The 18590-nt window shown below is 44.3% G+C and overlaps 1 protein-coding gene across 2 annotated transcripts in view; it reads right to left on the reverse strand.

Annotated features, from left to right (window-relative positions):
- lrrc3ca (leucine rich repeat containing 3Ca) overlaps positions 1-18590 on the reverse strand; it is a 177647-nt gene that overhangs the window by 59148 nt on the left and 99909 nt on the right. Inside the window, exon 1 of one of the 2 annotated variants that reach the window (XM_048560807.2) lies at positions 938-992. The exons of the other annotated variant lie outside the window; for it this stretch is intronic. The gene's annotated coding sequence lies outside the window, so the exon portion shown is untranslated. Of the gene's footprint in view, positions 1-937; positions 993-18590 lie in introns of those variants that run through there. 2 annotated transcript variants of the gene reach the window in all.

Here is an 18590-nt window from a genome sequence, read left to right on the forward strand (position 1 = left end):
AATAAAGTCTTCATCACAAATATACCCCTTGAATGGTGCATTGATAATGGAAATTCAACTGGCATTGGGACTTGTATCCATCTACTTATCAACTCTTCAGTAAATGCTCCAGTACCTATCGATTGACTGTAGTCACCTAAAGTGTAGCTTAAAAACTGTTGATACTGTCAGACCACGCAGTCCACTTACACTTCACGTTTACCAGAACTTAATGCTGATCTCATCTTCTACAATCAAAGCAGGAAAGCAGATGATAACATAACTGGTTTAAGCAGAAATAACACAGAATGGAGCTGGAGGAACACAGCAGGCCAGGCAGTATTAGAGGAGCAAGAAAGTTGACATTTCAGGTTGGGACCCTTCTGCAGAAAAAATGTTTATGAACAAGTGTAACGTCGACTTTCTTGCTCCTCTGATGCTGCCTGGCCTGCTGCATTTTCCAGCTCCACACTGTTATTTTCTTCAGAAAAATTTTTAATGAAGACATGTCCTGATCTGAAACGTCAGCTCTCCTGCTCTCTGATGCTGCCTAGCCTGCTGTGTCCTCCGTGCTGTGCCCACTGTGTTATCTCAGACTCTAGCATCTGCAGTTCTTACTATCTCTGGTTTAAGCAGAAACATTTGTTTCTCTTCTCCTGGGGCTGCGCCCAGCATTTGTTTAAGACGATCCCTCATTTAAATCAGAAAAGACGGCAGAGCTGTGCTAAGCTCATGTACAAGGCTCAAGCATGCCAACTTCCTCAGTAATACACCACATTGTGAGAGAACTGAACTGCCTTTGGAGGTTTTACTTTTAAGGGAACTTGTTGACTTGTCCTTGGTTAAGTAAAGATTTTTTTAAAAATTTATATTCAAAAGCAAATGTCTGTCTAAAGAAAGACACAGGACAATATTGGAGGCAGAGCAGTCCTCATATGGAAAGAGTTTTAAAGCTTACCTTGAGGTGAGAGATGAACCGTGCCGTGTTCAGCAACTTGTTGATTCACAATCTGCTTTGATTTGTACTCATTGACTCTGAACAATTCCACAGGAAGTGGTTAGATACAGTTTCTGTGATGGAATAGAAATAGATGAACTGCCTGACCAGCTTTATGAAGCAACTCTGACACTTCACAGAATCTCAGAAGTGTTAGGGCATTGAGTGAGGTCGTTCGGTCCATCATAGCCGCACCAGCTCTCCAAATGAGCCTCATGACTTAGCGCTCTTCTCCTGCCTTTCCTCATATCTTTGTACAAAAAAGATAGTAAGGATTGCCGATTCTGGAGTCTAAGATAACACAGAGTGGAACTGGAGGAACACAGCAGGCTAGGCAGCATCAGAGGAACAGGAAAGTTAATGTTTCAGTTCGGGGCCCTTCTTCAGAAATGGGAGCGGGGGCAGGGAGCCCTGAAATAAATAGAGAGGTGCGTTCAGTCATAGCAGGTAGATAGTGGAATGGATAGGTGGGAGAGAAGACAGACAGGCCAAGGAGGTGGGGATAAAGCAATTAAAGGTGAGTGCAGGCATGTAGTGTGGATGGGAATTGGTCAGTGAGGTGGGAAGAGCTTTCCGGAGGGACCGCCATCTCCACGACTCCCTCGTCCGCTCCACACTCCCGACTAGGCCCACCGCCCCCCGCACTTTTCCCTGCAACCGCGGGAATTGCTACACCCGCCCTTACACCTACCCACTCACCTCCATCCCAGGCCACAAAAAAACCCTTCCACATCAAACAGATATTCACCTGCACATCTGCTAATGTCATCTATTGTATCCGCTGTCCCCTATGTGACCTCCTCTACATTGGTCAGACTAAGTGGAGGCTTGGAGACTGCTTTGGTTTGTGACAAATGACTGCACCTCCCAGTTGCGAACCACTTCAACTCCCCCTCCCGCTCCCTGGGCGACATGTCCACCCTGGGCCTCCTCCAGTGCCACAACCATTCCACCTGAAAACTGGAGGAACAGCACCTCATATTCCGCCTTGGAAGCCTACAGCCCAATGGTCTCAATGTGGACTTTACTAGCTTCAAAATCCCCCCACGCCCGACCTCATCCCAAGACCAGCACCCCTCTCACCCCTGCCTCATTGATCTGTCCATCTTCTCTCCCACATATCCACTCTTCCCACCCCACTGACCAATCCCCATCACTATATACCTACACTTAACTTTGCTAGCTTCATCACCGCCTCTTTGACCAGTCCATCTTCTCTCCCACTTATCTGCTCCATTATCTACCTGTTATCAGATCACACCCCCTGCCTTTTCTCCATTTATTCCAGAGCCCCCTTCCCCTCCCCCATTTCTGAAGAAGGGTCCCGACCCGAAATGTCAGCTTTCATGCTCCTCTGATGCTGTCTGGCCTGCTGTGTTCACCCAGCTTCACACCACATTATCTCATACCTTTGTTTCCAATCAATAATCATCCAGCGGCCTCTTGAATGCCTCAGCTGAACCTCAACACTCCCAGGCAAACCACTCGCTGTGAGAAAAGGATTTCCCATTCACATTTGCTACTATTTCCGATCACTTTACATCTGTACCCTCCTATTCACAATCGTTTACGAGTGGGCAGAAATTCCCCCCTATCTACTCCATCCAGCCTGCTCATGATTATGAATACTCCTATCATGTCTCCTCTCAGCCTTTTTACCTCCAAGGAGCACAGGACCAAGTTGTTAGTCTGTCTTCATTGCTGAAGTTTCTCATCCCTGGAAACATTCTAGTGATTCGCTTCTGCACTCTTTCCAAAGCATCCACATTCTTCCCAAAGAGTGGCACCCAAATTTTGACACAGCTGTGTGCCTTGCACAAGTTCAGCATCATTGCTTTGCTCTCATCGCCTGTGCTCCTATTAATAAAGTTGTATGTTTTATTAGCTGCTCTCTCTACCTGTACTGCCACCCTCAATAATCTGTATGCATATATTCCAGTTCTCTCCATACCTGCAACCCCTGAGAATTGTACCCCCTATTTTGTATTATCTTTCAATGTTCATCCTACTAGAGTGCATCATGCCATGCTTATCCGCATTGAACATCCTCAGCCACTTGTCGATCCACTCCATCTTAATTTTGTAATTTTAAGTGAAGGCTCATGTGTGTGGCTGTGCCAATGCATGATTGGCGTTAGACGCGCACTAGATCTCCAGCCAGCTAACAAGACCCTGAGTTTGGAAGAAAGGTCACTCAACCTCGAACATTAACTCTGATTTCTCTCTGCAGATGCTGCCAGACCTGCTGAGCTTTTTCCGCAATTTCTGTTTTTGTTTCTGATTTACAGCATCTGCAGTTCTTTTTGTTTTGACTTATTGTTTAACTCACTGCCACGTTTCTTCCAGGCATGCCCACCCTGAATAAGTCTTGTTCTTCTCTCCGATAGGATTTTTGTTCCAGTTTTTCTCTTGCCCACCATCATTAATTTCACTGTCATTCCTGATGTTTGATAAGGTATTTACCAAAACTCATTTCCACAGCCATGTCACATTCCTCAGTGACAGTTCTGAGGAAGGGTCACTCAGCCTGAAACATTAACTCTGATTTCTCTCCACAGACGCTGCCCAACCTGCTAAGCTTTTCCGGCAAAAGCTGTTTTGTTTTTGCAACAATATCCCAGCCACCTGAAAAAAATTCCACTCCATAGGGTGGCACGGTGGCTCAGTGGTTAGCACTGCTGCCTCACAGTGCCAGGGACACAGGTTCGATTCCACCCTGGGGCAACTGTCTGTGTGGAGTTTGCACATGCTCCCCGCGTCTGTGTGTGTTTCCTCCAGGTGCTCTGGTTTCCTCCCAAAGTCCAAAGATGTGCACGTTACGTGGATTGGCCATGCTAAATTGCCCATAGTGTCCAGGGATGTGTAGTTTAGGGGGGTTACAGGGGGATGGTTCTGGGTGGGGCTCTCTGAAGGTCAGTGTGGACTTGTTGAGCTGAACGCCCTGCTTCCACACTTTTGGGATTCTATGTTGAATCACGGATATTAACATAGTTGGGCTTAGTGATCATGTAGAAATCAACATACATGAAAATAAAGTAAAAATTCAGGCCTCTTCTGTCTCTTTTTACGTGTCCCATCGAACATGCGCAACTTTAACTTTCCCCTTTAAGATATGCGCCTGCAACACGCCTTCTTCTATTTGCTTCAATAAAGAAGGTATTTGTGGGGAGAAAAATTGGAGTTGCGATTGAAAATCTACACTGATCCCGCCTCCAGCGGCAAACACCTGCAAAAAGAGCTAACTGGCTATGTTCACATTGATGACTGATCAAATAAAAAGCTGGTCTCAAAAATGGCCTTTGCAGGCCTCTGACTGCTTGTGCATTAGGTCTGGCGAGCGTCCAGCCTCCCAGTGGTTATAACAAAACATTCAGATGTGTTTCCCGCTGCTTTTCAAATTATTTCTTCCAAAATGAGATTTTTATAAAGCAAACCAAGCCTGCCACTGATTAATCACTTTGCTGTCCCATGAGGTGAGGCAGCTAAATCAACTGCGGCAGCTGAGCTCATTCCTTGTTTTAACAAGCATTATTTTGTCGGAGGTTTGTTCAATATGACCCGGTTAGTTCAGGTGATAAAGCATACAGACAATGGTCAGAGTTAGTGAGAACTGCCAATGCTGCAGCCTGAGATAACACAGTGTGGAGCTGGAGGAACACAGCAGGCCAGGTGGCATCAGAAGAGCAGGAAAGCTGACGTTTTGAGTCAGGACAATGGTCAGTTATGGTGCTGTTAAAGGGTGCTTACCTCTTAGCTATAAAGTCCAGATTCAAGACTATCTGCCCTGGCAATGCATTATAACATTCCTTCTATCCTTTACCATAAGTTGTACTTACACAGTAAGAGCAGCAAATGTTGTGGGTCAAAGTTCTTATCTGTCCTGCAGCTGATGTTCATGTCAGGCCAGGTACAGTAAGAAGATTAAATCTCATTTTACTCTGCTTCCACTGTGACAATTTTAACATTTTTAGCCTTCTTTTTGAGTAGCCACACATAATTCAACAACTATCTGTAATCTCTACGCTTCCCCAAATTTAGTCTCCAGAAGGTCACCAACTTTTATCGCTCCCCCATTGGCAGTGGTGCTTTTTAAAATATTTGTTACAGGACTTTAGTGTCTCTGGCTGAGCCAGAATTTATTACCCATCCCCAATTGCCTTGAGGGCAGTTAAGAATAAACCACGTTGTTGTAGATCTGGAGTCACATGTAGATCAGGCCTATTGAGAAATGCAAATTTCCTCGACAAAAGGACTTTAGTGAACTTGCTGGGTTTTTATGACAATTGACATTTATAGCCATTAGGCTAGTTTTTTTTTATTCTAGATTTTTTTACTGAATTCAAAGTTCACCATGTGCCACATTGGGATTTGAACCATGTCCCCAGAACATTTACCTGGGATTCCGGATTACCAGTTTTTATCTTTCTAAAGCTTTGTAACTTGCCTTGTAAATCTCTCCGTCTTTCTTTCTCTTTCTTTACAATGCCCCTTTTAAATCAATCTCTTTTTCAAAGTTTTTGATCCCTTACACAAATACCAACTTCTGTGGCTGGGTGTCAAATTTTATTTGATTTCACTCCAGTTTAGAAGAATAAAGGGGAATCTTGTTGAAACACATGAAGTCCCAAGGAGATTGAGTAAAGTCGATACTGGGAGGATGTTTGCTATTGCCATGGAAACTAGACTGAGGGGTCACAGGTGAAGAATGAACATCCTCTTTTCAGATGGTGATAACGAGAATATTTTGTTTCTCAGAAGGTTGTTAGGTTATGGAAGTTTATTTCCTGGAAGGCAGTGGAAGTTGAGTCAACAGTTTATATGAGGTAGAGTTAGATACATTTTTGATCAACAGAAGAGTCAAAGACAGACAGAAAAGTGAGGTTGAGACCACAACCAGGTCAACACCGATCTTATTGAATGACTGAGCAGGGTCAAAGCTCTGAATGGCTAACTAAGTCCTACATCCTACTATGTCCTACAAATGCTTTAGAATATTTTAAGACATCGAAAATGCAATATAAATACATTAGTCGTTGTTGTGTGCCTCAAGCTTTTCCCAAAATTGCTGTTGACTCACCATTAACAGAAAGAGCACAGGCTGTTTATATCACGTGATCAGGATGCTGGAGAGTGAGACTGTCAATTCTGAAGTTCAGTCAATCAGGACACACCCACACTTACACGTTGACTCAGTGTGAACTCTCAACACAACAATGTATATTTTCTGCATCCTTCGAATTAATAACGGGTCTCAAGGTGTATCACAGGTCTGTAGTAAGACAAGACTTGACAACCAGCTGGTAAGACTTGTGATTAAAATCTTGCCCAGAGAAGTGCGAGGTGAACAGCAGGGGTCAAAGGTAATAATTGAGCTTGTAAAAATAATGCAGTGGTATTGCACAAGGATCAGTACTGGAACAATGTTGCACGACACTAGCATATATAATCTGAACTCAGAAATCGTCAGGACAATTTCAAACTTTGCTGATGATGCCCAGTTGGGGATTTATACAGCACAGTGAGAAAATACAGAAAGACATGAATAAACTTGCAGAATTGATGTGCTGTTGACAAATGATTGCAGTGCAGGGGTGAGTGTAGTTTGGAACAGTTGATAGGAAGACAACTGAAAAACCGTTAGACCATAAAATTAGATGGAGGAGCAAAAGTAAGCCACTTGGTCCATTGAGTTTGCACTGCCTTTCAATGAGATCATGGCTTACCTGGTTACCATCTACTCCACTTTTTTTACCTTTTTCCTAAAATCCTTGATTCCCTAACTGATTAAAAATCCCAGTCTTGAGCATACTCAATGACCCAGCCTCAACAATCCTCTGTGGCAAAGAATTTGACACATTCATAGCATTGTGAGTGAAGATGTCCCTCTTCTTTGCTGTTCTAACTGGGTGACCCCTTTACTCTGAGAAGACGTCCTCTGGTCCTGGATTTTCCCACCATTCCACCCTAACATTTTCCTTGTCTTTTTGCCCAAGCACTTTACCTGTCTACGTCCCTCTGTAGAGCAAAGGGTTAGTACTCAAATTGTTAGTAAGTTGCATCAGTGGTAATTTAAGAGACATTACATGACTGATAGAGTTTTTCTGAAGATGGGTCTAGACCCGAAGCGTCAGCTTTCCTGCTCTTCTGATGCTGCCTGGCCTGCTGTGTTCATCCAGCTCTACACCTTGTTATCTCTAGCGTGAGATGCTGCTATGTAACTTTGTCCTAGGTCTAAGGGTATGTCTACTTCTTAGAATAAGAAAGTAAGTTTATGAAGACCTGAGAGCACAATGGCTCAGTGTTCAGCACTGCTGCCTCACAGCACCAGGGACCTGGGTTCAATCGCACCTTTGGACAACTATCTGTCTGGGGTTTGCATGTTCTCCTTGTGCCTGCTTGGGTTTCCGTTGGCTGCTGCAGATTCCTCCCGCAGTCCAAAGACAAAGTGCAGTGCAAATTAGGTGAATTGGCTGCTTTAAATTACCCATTGTGCTCAGGGATGTGCAGGATAGGTGGATTAGCTATAGAAAATGTAGAGTAAGGGGATGGATTTGGGTGGGATGCTCTTCGGAGGGGTCATGTGGACATGTTGGGGTGAATGGCCTGTTTCCACGCTATAGGAATTCAATAAAACAATCGTTCTTAAGTTGCACCTTGCACCCAACCCCTTCCAAGATCCACCATCATGTGAATCACTTTGAAATGTCCTAAATTGAACCAGCTCTATAGAAATGCCTTTTTCTACAGCATACAGTGGGTCCCTGATTTATAAACATTCGACTTATGACCAGTCGTACTTATGAACTCAAGCTCATACAGGGGTGCAATTTTAAAGAGCTCACACGCGACTATTTTGTGTATTTACAAACCACTCCTTTGTAAAGTTCTATGTTGTTTTCCAACTGGCTTTCGATTCCAGAATGAAACCTGTCAGCAACCTGGGGACTGTCTGTATCCATTACTTATATCATCTAATCATGGACACAACCATCATAACCACAGCGAAACGTGCCACAAAAGCTAATGGTTGAAATGAATGCAGTGCGTAGTTGTTGAGTTGTATTTATCCTCATAGAATTTTGCATCAATCTCTAGTGCGCAAGGGGTTAATGTACAATTTTAATTTGCTAAAGCCTGGCATGTGCAGAGTGTGTGCAAGTCAGAAGTTGTTGCTGAAAGTAGAAGTCAAACTTTAATTGAGGCAGAAATGATTTGGACAGTGACAGATGGCAGCCCGCACTCTTCAAGCTGAGGAAAACAGCAGTCTGTAGATCTGAGTGGAACTAATCCGGTCTCTGTTTCTTTCCTCTCTTTAACATTTTATTGCCACTGTTAAAACCTGCTCCATCTCTGGCCTCAGTGTTTGATCAAAGCGCCTTTTGGTAAAATTTTGTAAACTGGCTATGCTTTTGAAATGTGCTCAGTGAATCACATCAACAACATTCACATCATTCCTTCATGTATGCTACACTCTTCCATCTCACCTCATCCCTCCCCAGCCCTCACTGACCTTGTCCATGTATCCATCAGCTATAACACCTGAGTACAGATACTGACAGTCTCTGGATACCACTGTTGCCTGGAAGCTCTTTATTAATGGATACATCCATCCAGACTTGGAAATATATTGCCGTTCCCTCACTGCCAATGGGTCAACATCCTGGAATTCCCTCCCTGTCGGCATTATGAGTCAACCTACAGCAGGTGGACTGCATTAGTTCGAGAAGGCAGCTCAACACCACCTTCTCAAAGGTGACTAGGGGTGAAAATAAATGCTCCCCAGGCAGCAACACCCATGTTGTATGAGTGAATGAAAAAAGAAACAGGAATGAGGAGTGTGAAAGACAAATGTGAAGCATATGTCATAAGAGTTGAATCTAGTTGTTTCTGTCATAGATTATCCCTCATTTCCAATAGATAAACAACAAAGAACAGTACGGCACAGGAACAAGCCCTTTGGCCCACTGAGTTTCCTTTGACTAATGATGCCTTTATTAACTAAAAACATTTTACCTCTACACATGCATCTGGATTCCTCAATTCCATGCTTACTGATGTCTCCATCAAGATGCCTCCTAAACGTTGCTATTGTATTTGCTTCTACCATCTCCTCTGGCAGCCTATTCCAGGCACTTACCGTCCTCTGCGTAAAACACTTGCCCCTGACACCTCCTTTAAACTGTCCCCCTTTTACCTTAAACCTATATTCTCTAGTAATTGACATTTCTATCTGAGGGAAAAGGCCCTGACTATCCATTTGATCGATGCCTCTCATAAATTTTTAAAGTTCTGTCAGGTTGCCCTTCATCCTCTGATGTTCAAATAAAAATAAACCAAGCCTGCCCAATTTCTTCTCATAGCTAATACCCTCAGGCAACATCCTGGTAAATCCTTTCTGTACCTTCTGCCAATTTTTATACCCTAAACCCCTACTAATGGTGGCAAATGTGCCAAATGCCTTTTTGACCAATTTATCCACCGGCGTTGCCCCTTTCAGGGAAATTTGAATCTGTATGCCTAGGTCCCTCTGTATATTGATGTTGCTAAAAGTTCTGCTGTTACTGTATATTTCCTTCCGGTATTAGACCTTCCAAAATGCATCACGTCACCATTATTCAAATTAAACTCCATCTGCCATTTCTCCTCCCAAGTCTCCAACCTATTGATATTCTGTTCTGAGAAAGAGTCACCGGACCCAGAACATTAACTCTGTTTTTTCCTTCACAGATGCTGCCAGACTTGCTGAGCTTTTCCAGCAACTTAGTTTTTGTTCCTGATTTACAGCATCCACAGTTCTTTCAGTTTCCATCGATATCTCGTTGTATCCTTGAGCAATCCTTACTATCTGCAGCTCCCCAATCTTTGTGTCATTCCCAAACTTACGAACCAGGCCACCTACATTCTCCTCCAAATCATTTATATTTATATATCTATATATATGACAGATGACAGGGGCCCTAACACTGATCCCTGTGGAACACTACTGGTCACATCTCCAGTTGGTAAAAAACCCTTCCACCGCCACTCTCTGGCTTCTATGACAACTGGCAAAGCCAGTTCTGTATCCATATTACCAGCTTGCCACAGATCCCATGTGTCTTTAACTTTAGTATCAGCCTGCCATGAGAGACCTTTTCAAAGGCTTTACTAAATTCCATGTTGACAACATTCACTGCCCGATCCTCCTCAATCATCTTTCTCACTTCCACAAAAAACTCAATCAACTCCATGCTGCCTATTGTTAATAAATCCATATGCTAGTAAATCCTGTCCTTAAGAATCTTCTACAATTTCCCTACTATCGACAAATAGCTCATTGGCTTGTAATTTCACAGATTATCCCTGCTTTCTTCATGTTCTTCGAGTGCTTTAGCTGTCTTGAGTTTCCTAAACCTTACGTATGCCATCTTTCACAATTTCTCTTGTCATGCATGGTTCCCAAATCTGCCAACTTCATCCTTCTTTTTCACAAGAGCACGCTGGTGCTGAACTCTAATCAACCGGCCTTTTAAAAATTCCTACATGTTCGATGTGGATTTACCCTCGAACAGCTACCTCCAATCTACATTCCCCAGTTGCTGCTTACAATTGTCTTACTTAACCTTACCGCAATTTAGCACTTTCACCCTAGGACTACTCTTATCCTACCCATAAGTATTTAAAATTTACTGAGTTATGGTCACTGTTCCTAAAATGCTCTCCCATCGAAAGATTGACCACCTTGGCAGGACTGTTTCTCAACACTGAAGCTAGCGTGGCCCCTTCCCTAGTTGGACTATTTACACCTTGCTTCAAGAAACTCCCCTGCATGCACCAAACAAACTCTCTCCATCCAAGCTCCTGGCACTAGGGAGTCCCAGTCAATATTGGGCAAGTTAAAACCACCCTCCAGAACAACCCTATTTAAATTGACCTCTTACTACGCCTGAAGTCAAAATTATTTTGTCATCTTTTAGTAATTTCTCTTTCTCATTCCGCCATCTCCTCCCCTATCATTCAATGCATATTCTCATCCCCTCCTCGCAACAAGTTGAATGAGTGGACAAATGCATGGCAGATGAAGCATAATGAAGTATAAACGTTAGGTTATGCACTTTGGTAGCAAGAACAGGAAGGTGGATTATTATCTGAATGACACTAGATTGGGAAAGGGGGAGGTGCAATGAGAGTTGGCTATCCTTATACACTTGAAAGTTAACAAACAGGAGAAACAGACAGTGAAGAAGGTAGATGATATATTGGCCTTCATAGTGGGAGGATTTGAGTACAGGGGCAGGAATATCTGCTGCAATTGTACCGAGCCTTTCTGAGGCTGCACCTGGAATATTGTGCAGTTTTTGTTTCTTTATCTGAAGAAGGATAATCTGGCGAAGGAGGGAGTACAACAAAGGTTTACCAGACTGATTCCTGACTTACTTATGAAGATATAACTGGATTGTTTAAGAATGGAGTATATTCACTGAAGTTCAGAGCAATGAGGAGGGTTCTCATAGAAACCTCTAAAATCCTAACAGGACTATGCAGGGTAAATGCAGGAAGGATGTTTCCAATGACTGGGGAGTCCAGTGCCATGGTTAAGGATATGGATTAGGTTATTTAGGACTGAGGTGAAGAGAAATTTCTTCACCCAGAGAGTGGTGAATCTGTGGAATTCTCCGTCATTGAAAGTGATTGAGGTCAAAATAATTAATGTTTCCAGGAGGAGTTAGAAATAGTCCTTAGGGCTAAAGGGATCAAAGGAGAGGAAATAGGAACAGTGGACTGAGTTGGATGATCAGCCATGATCATATTGAATGGCAGAACAGGATCAAAGGGCTGAATAGCCCACTCTTGCTCCTATTTTCTACGTAACTCCTTATCTCCTGGACAAGCATGAACCACATTCTCCTACCCACGTCCCTTACCTCCACATGAACTCACTAGCCTTTTTGATTACTTACTGATAAGTGTTGGTGAACTATAACACTGCTCCCATCTGTGGCTCAGCAGTGATGACAGAGCCAACATCTGGCTTTCGTGTGTCTAGAAATTGACCAGATATCTGTGTTTTCTTCCCCTCCACATTCTCACTATCCTCAGTTCAACAATTGAGGCAAAGTCTTATACTAAGCATTGCTGGGTGAGTCAACAGAATCCACTACACTGTTAAATCATCCTTCTAAGAACAATTTTGGCCAAGCTGAAGCACAATTTCTCCCTTCCAGAGCATGGCTCAAGAGCCATAGAGCCTGAGAGAGTAGATGGTGGCCGCTCAGTCCATCAGGTCAGTATTAGAACTTAGTGAAAGATATCACATTCGTGACTGTACCCCACTTTCTTCCCCATAACCTTGCAAATTAGTCCTCTTCAAGAACTAATCCAATGTATATTGAAAGTCCCAATGATTTCTAATTAAGCCATCCTTTCAGGGAATGCATGGATCCCATGGGCTTATTAAAGATGCAAAATCATTCAGAGCTGCAACTTCAATGTTCATACATATTCATTTGTGGTTTACTCAGTTTCTGTTGTGACCAGGCAAACAGCAGCAACAATTTGTTTCATAGATACCTCATGCAGCCTGTACCCACGTCTCAAGGGCAACAGATGCTGAAGTCTTAAGGCTCCAGCATTGACACGATCGTTTCTCTAATAAATGGAGAATCCTTTTTAATATATTCCTTAATCAAGAGCCAATATTATACGAGAGGCTGAGTACCACTAATGATGTTCAGAACCGCTGAAGCGTGCGGCTAATCTCAAACACACAGTAGACCTGCCAGTTGCAAGGTTTTTCCCCATTTTCTCCAGGTCGGTTTCTGTCATTCCTCAGACTTCAGGTTGATTATTATTTTGTTACTATTTTGTAGGCTTTCATGTCAGAAGTCCCCTATTCCATCATTAGATGACATCAGCATTCGGAGTTTCACTGCAAATGGCAAAGGTTGTCATTACTTCAGCGTGCAGAATTGATTTGGAGTTTGAAATCAAATTAACTATTTGGGCATTGTTTTCAACAGAAGTCATTAGTTGTTTTCTTTTAACATATTGCTCTGAATATTCAGCTGCCCAGCCAGTGCTGATCCAAGAAAGGGTAGAAATAATTTAGAACGTGTCTTTGATTCAGTTCCTCTTCCCTTCTCCCTGATTGCATTGGAGAAAGGGTTGTGACAATGGAGCTCCTGATTCTGAAAGGAACAATCTCTGTGAAGCAGAGGAACCAACCCAAGGCCCAGTCTTCCAACTTCCTGTCTCTTTGCTGTTTTCCCAAAGTTCCTCCTTCCCTCCCAAGGCAATTGTGTTAATTTGATATACATCCACATACATCCATGATTCATCCGACGCCTTACGCTGGTTTCAAAGCTTCCAGTTTACTGGCTTCAGCCACCTCCTCTTTACCATGGATGTGCGATCCCCTTACACATCCATTGTCCACCAGGAGGGACTTAGGACTCTCCACTTCTTCCTGAAGCAAAGACCTGAACCATCCCCACCCACCACCACCCACCTCCACTTGGCCGAGCTTGTCCTCACCCTCAACAGCTTCTCTTTCAACTCCTCTCATTTTCTTCAGCTAAGAGGGGTTGCCATGGGTACCCACATGGGCCCTAGTTATGCCTGTCTCTTCGTGGGTTATGTGGAACATTCCTTGTTCCTATCCTATTCTGGCCCGCACCCACAGCTCTTTCTCCGAAACATTGATGATATTAGAATAGAGCCTAAAGAGAGAGAAACACGGATGGACAGACAAAGGAGTTGCTAACAATCAGGCTGAGAGGGTGAATAGTTGTTAATGGGGACTGTTAGTGACTAACAACCTCTCTCCTCTGGAATTTGAAAACTTCATCAATTTCATCTCCAATTTCCACCCTGCCCTCATTTTCACCTGGTCTATTTCTGAGTCCTCCCTTCCCTCCCTCAACATTTCTGTTTCCATTTCTGGGGATAGACTGGCCACTAATATGCATTACAAACTCACTGACTCCCACAGCTACCTGGACTATACATCCTCACACCCCACTTCCTGTAAAGACTCCATCCCTTTCTCTCAGTTCCTCCATCTCTGTTGCATATGTTCAGATGAGACCAACTTTGACAAGGGAGCCTCCGAAATGTCCACCTTCTTCCTCAACCAAGGATTCCCCAGCTCCGTTGTCACAGGGCCCTCAACCAGGTCCGACCCATCTCCCGCACTTCAGCCCTCACTCCTTCTCATCCCTCCTGCAACAGCGATAGGGTTCCCCTTATCCTCACCTACCATCCCACCAACGTCCACATCCAGAAGATAATCAGACGCCATTTCCGCCACTTCCCACAACATGCCACCACCAGACACATATTCCCCTCCCCTCCCTTTTCCGCCTTCCGTAGGGACCGTTCCCTCTGGGACACCCTGGTCCATACTTCCTTCACACCCAACACCTCTCCACACCCCTCCACCTCCCCTGTAACTGGCGAAGGTGCAACACCCGCACATTTACCTCCTCCCTCCCCAGTATCCTAGGACACAAACATACCTTCCAGGTGAAGCAACACTTCACTTGCACTTCCCAGAATCTAGTCCACAGCATTCTCTGCTCACAATGTGGTCTCCTCTACATTGGGGAAACGAAGCATAGACTTGGCAACTGCTTTGCAGAACATCTCCATTCTGCTCGCAAAAAAGACCCTGAACTACCTGTTGCCTGCCACTTCAATGCACTACCCTGTTCCCTGGCCAACATCTCTGTCTCTGTCTTGCTGCAGTGTTCCATTGAAGCCCAACGCAAGCTGGAGGAACAACACCTCATTTTCCACTTGGGGACCCTACAGGCCTCTGGGCTCAATATTGAGATCAATAATTTTAGGGCCTAAACTCTGTCATGTCCCAGCCCCCCAACCCCACACACCAGTCCTTGTTACCACATAGCCTGACACTACACGCCCCCTGTTGTTAGTCACTAACAGTCCCCATTAACAACTATTCACCCTCTCAGCCTGATTGTTAGCAACTCCTTTGTCTGTCCATCCGTGTTTCTCTCTCTTTAGGCTCTATTCTAATATTTACTCCCTACCACCACCACCACCAACCCCACACCCCCCGACCGCTCCCCACCCCCCGCAACGTTTTCCCAGCCACCACAAGTTCTGAGGAAGGGTCCCGAAACATTAAATCTGTTTTCTCCCCCACAGATGCTGCCAGACCTGCTGAGCTTTTCCAGCAACTGTGTTTTTGTTCTTGTGTTAATTTAGTGTCTCTTTTAATTTATTCTTTTACAGGAGGTGGGTCACTCTGGAAAGACCAGAATCTGTTCCCCATCCTTAACCCCATGAGCTGAGGTGTTTATGAGGCGTTGCAGAAGACAGTGAAGATCCAACACATTACTCTGAGCCTGGAGTCACATGTCGGCCCCAGCAGGTATGGTTGGCAGTTTTCCTTCTGTATGTGACCAGCCCTAAGAGGCCAGACAGGATTATATAGCAATTGATAATGTAGTTATGGTTACCATTACAACAACTTTCAACTACAAATTTATTTTGTTGGATGTGGGCATCGCTGTCTGGCCAGCATTTATTGAGAAGGTGGTGGTGAGCTGCCTTCTTGAACCGCTGCAGTCCTCTTGCTCTAGGTAGACCCACAATGCTGTTTGGGAGGAATTACAGAATTTTGATCCTGTGACAGTGAAGGAATGACAATATATTTCCAATTCACGATGGCGAGTGGCTCGGAGGGGATCTTGCCAGGGGTATTCCCATGTATCTGCTGCCCTTATCCTTAGAAGGAAGTGATCATGGATTTGGAAGGTGGTGGAACATAACATCATATGAATATTCCTTAAATCAATGAAATGAGACTTGATCAGTTTGTAGCAGTTGTGAGTTCTGCAAAAGACAACTGATGAAAATTTGGCAGCAAGAGCTAACGTTAAATATGACTGAATGATTGTCTTAATTACCTTAAAGACATACCTATTCTTTAAGTGATCAAGGGATGTGGGCATCACTGGTTAGGCCAGCATTTATTGCCCATTGCTAATAGCCTAGAGGGCACTTATGTGCCAACCACATTGTTGCAGGTCTGGAGGATGACACATTGTTCTTCCCTGTAGGGTTTCAGTGATGCCAGAGATAGTAGGAACCTTCTTCAATATTCTCAAGGAGGATGACTGAGGGACTATTTGAACTGTTTATATGAATTGAGAGATTTGTTCCTAAGCCACATTTATCATATTTTGAGCTAATTTTATAAGGTTTTTGTTTATTTGAGTCACTATAATGAGACTATCTCACAGAATTTAAAACAAATTTCATGTTTGAATGACCCTCAGGGACAGTGTAATTGTTGTTAAAGGATAGTGATGGTACTGGAGCACTGCCTCAGGGGCGTTTGATTTTGACCTGCCTTAAATTATGCAATACAATTTGGAATTTTGTCCCTTGAGGTCCTGCAAGCTTGTTATGAATGCTATCATGGTCTAATTGCCAGTAAAACAAAATCCTCAGGCTATTTCAATAATTTTTAAAAGATTTCGTAAAAGCAAATAGCCCAATTTCTTACAAAGCCGAATTCAGGGACTTGCAACAGATCCAATTATTTGTTCATGCAGATATTGTTTAAGTTATTGAGGATAGCACTTGAACATTTAAATAGCACCAGGGGATCTATCAAGGCATTGTCAATTTGAAAGTGAAGACAAAGCTAACAGCATCAGTGGCATTCCAGAGACACGAGTACCTTAGCAGCTATGGCCTGAGCATGTGGCTTTATCACAGAACATTCAAAACTGCCTGTAGCTGTCCAGGTCTTAAGCTCTGAAATGTCACTGTCTAAACTACAATCCCTCTCGACATCTCTCTCCTCTCTCGAGGGCACTTGTTAAAACCTATCTCCACGACATAGTTTCTGGTCCAGATGTCTCCTTAAGTGACTCAGTGTTAAATTGTGTTTGATAAAGCATTTGTGAGTTGAGCTGTGACATTTTGTTATGTTTATGTCCTGTATCAGTGCAAGTTGGCTTTGCGCCTACTGTGAATGGTAAGCTCCATTTGTTAGATGTTTATTATCTGGACAATATCGTCTAAGGGTATCAGCACTCAACCGATCCTTCAAATTAAGAAGGCAAGTGATGGGCAAATGAACAGGTCAGCAGTAGGAATTGACAAAGAGATCAGTTGAAAAAAGCTATGCGTCACAAGAGTAAGCAGAAACTGAGTTAATTAAGGAGTTTGATATGGAAACATAGATGGAAGAGAATCGAAAGGAAGATACAGGAAGATGGGTGAAATCAGCAGGCAGTATGATGAGATAGTAGGAACAACCAATGCTGGAGAATCTGAGGTAACAAGGTGTAGAGCTGGATGAACACAGCAGGCCAAGCAGCTTCAGAGGAGCAGGAAAGCTGACGTTTCAGGTCTGGATCCTTCTTCAGAAATAGGGGAGGGGAAGGAGTTTCTGAAATAGACAGAGAGGGGGAGGCGGATGGAAGATGGCTAAAGGAGCAGATAGGTGGAGAGAAGACAGACAGGTCAAGGAGGCGGGGAAGGAGCCAGTAAAGGTGAGTGTAGATAGGGAGTTGGGATGGGCGTTGGTCAGTTGAGAGATGATGGACAGGTCAAGGAGGCAGGGATATGGCTCATAGGTAGGAGGTGGGGGTGGGGTTGAGGTGGGAGGAGCAGACGGGTGGGAGAAATGATGGACAGGGCAAGGAGGCAGGGGTGAGCTGGGCTGGCTTTAGGATGATGTTGGGGGTGGGGAGATTTTGAAGCTTGTGAAGTTCACATTGAGACCATTGGGCTGCAGCGTTCCCAAGCGAAATGTGAGGTGCTGTTCCTGTAGCCTTTGAGGGGGGCATCGTTGTGGCAATGGAGGAGGCCCAGGATGGACATATTGTCCAAGGAGTGGGAGGGGGAGTTGAAGTGGTTCGCGACTGGGAGGTGCAGTTGTTTGTCACAAACCAGCCCACATCCACTGACACCCTTATCTGCTTAGCTGAACTCGTCCTCACCCTTAACAACTTCTCCTTCAATTCCTCCCACTTCCTACAGACAAAGTGGGTGGCAATGGCTACCCGCATGGGCCCAAGCTATGCCTGCCTCTTTGTAGGATACGTGGAACAATCCCTCTTCCGCAGCTACACTGGCCCCATCCCCACCTCTTCCTCCATTACATCGATGACTATCGGCGCTGCCTTGTGCTCCCACGAGGAGCTCGAACAGTTCATCCACTTTACTAGCACCTTCCACCCCAACCTTAAGTTCACCTGGACCATGTCCAATACTTCTCTCTCCTTTCAGCCCCTCTCTGTCTCATCTCTGGCAACCACCTGGAAACTGACAACTATTTCAAGCCAACCGACTCCCACAACTACCTAGAATACACCACCTCTCACCCACTTTCCTGCAAGAATGTCTTCCCCTTTTCCCAATTCCTTTGCCACTGCTGTATCTGCTCCCAAGATGAGGCATTCAACTCCTGGACACCCCAGATGTCCTCATTTTTCAAGGATTGCAATTTTCCCTCCACCATAGTCGAAAATGCCCTCGTCCACAACTCTCGTGTTTCCCGTAACTCATCCCTCACACCCCCTCCCGCAATAACTGCAGAGACAGAATCCCCTCGCCCTCACGTATCACCCCATTAACCTCCAGATTGAAT

Source organism: Stegostoma tigrinum, chromosome 31 (genome assembly GCF_030684315.1).
Source record: "Stegostoma tigrinum isolate sSteTig4 chromosome 31, sSteTig4.hap1, whole genome shotgun sequence".
NCBI lineage: Eukaryota > Metazoa > Chordata > Chondrichthyes > Orectolobiformes > Stegostomatidae > Stegostoma > Stegostoma tigrinum.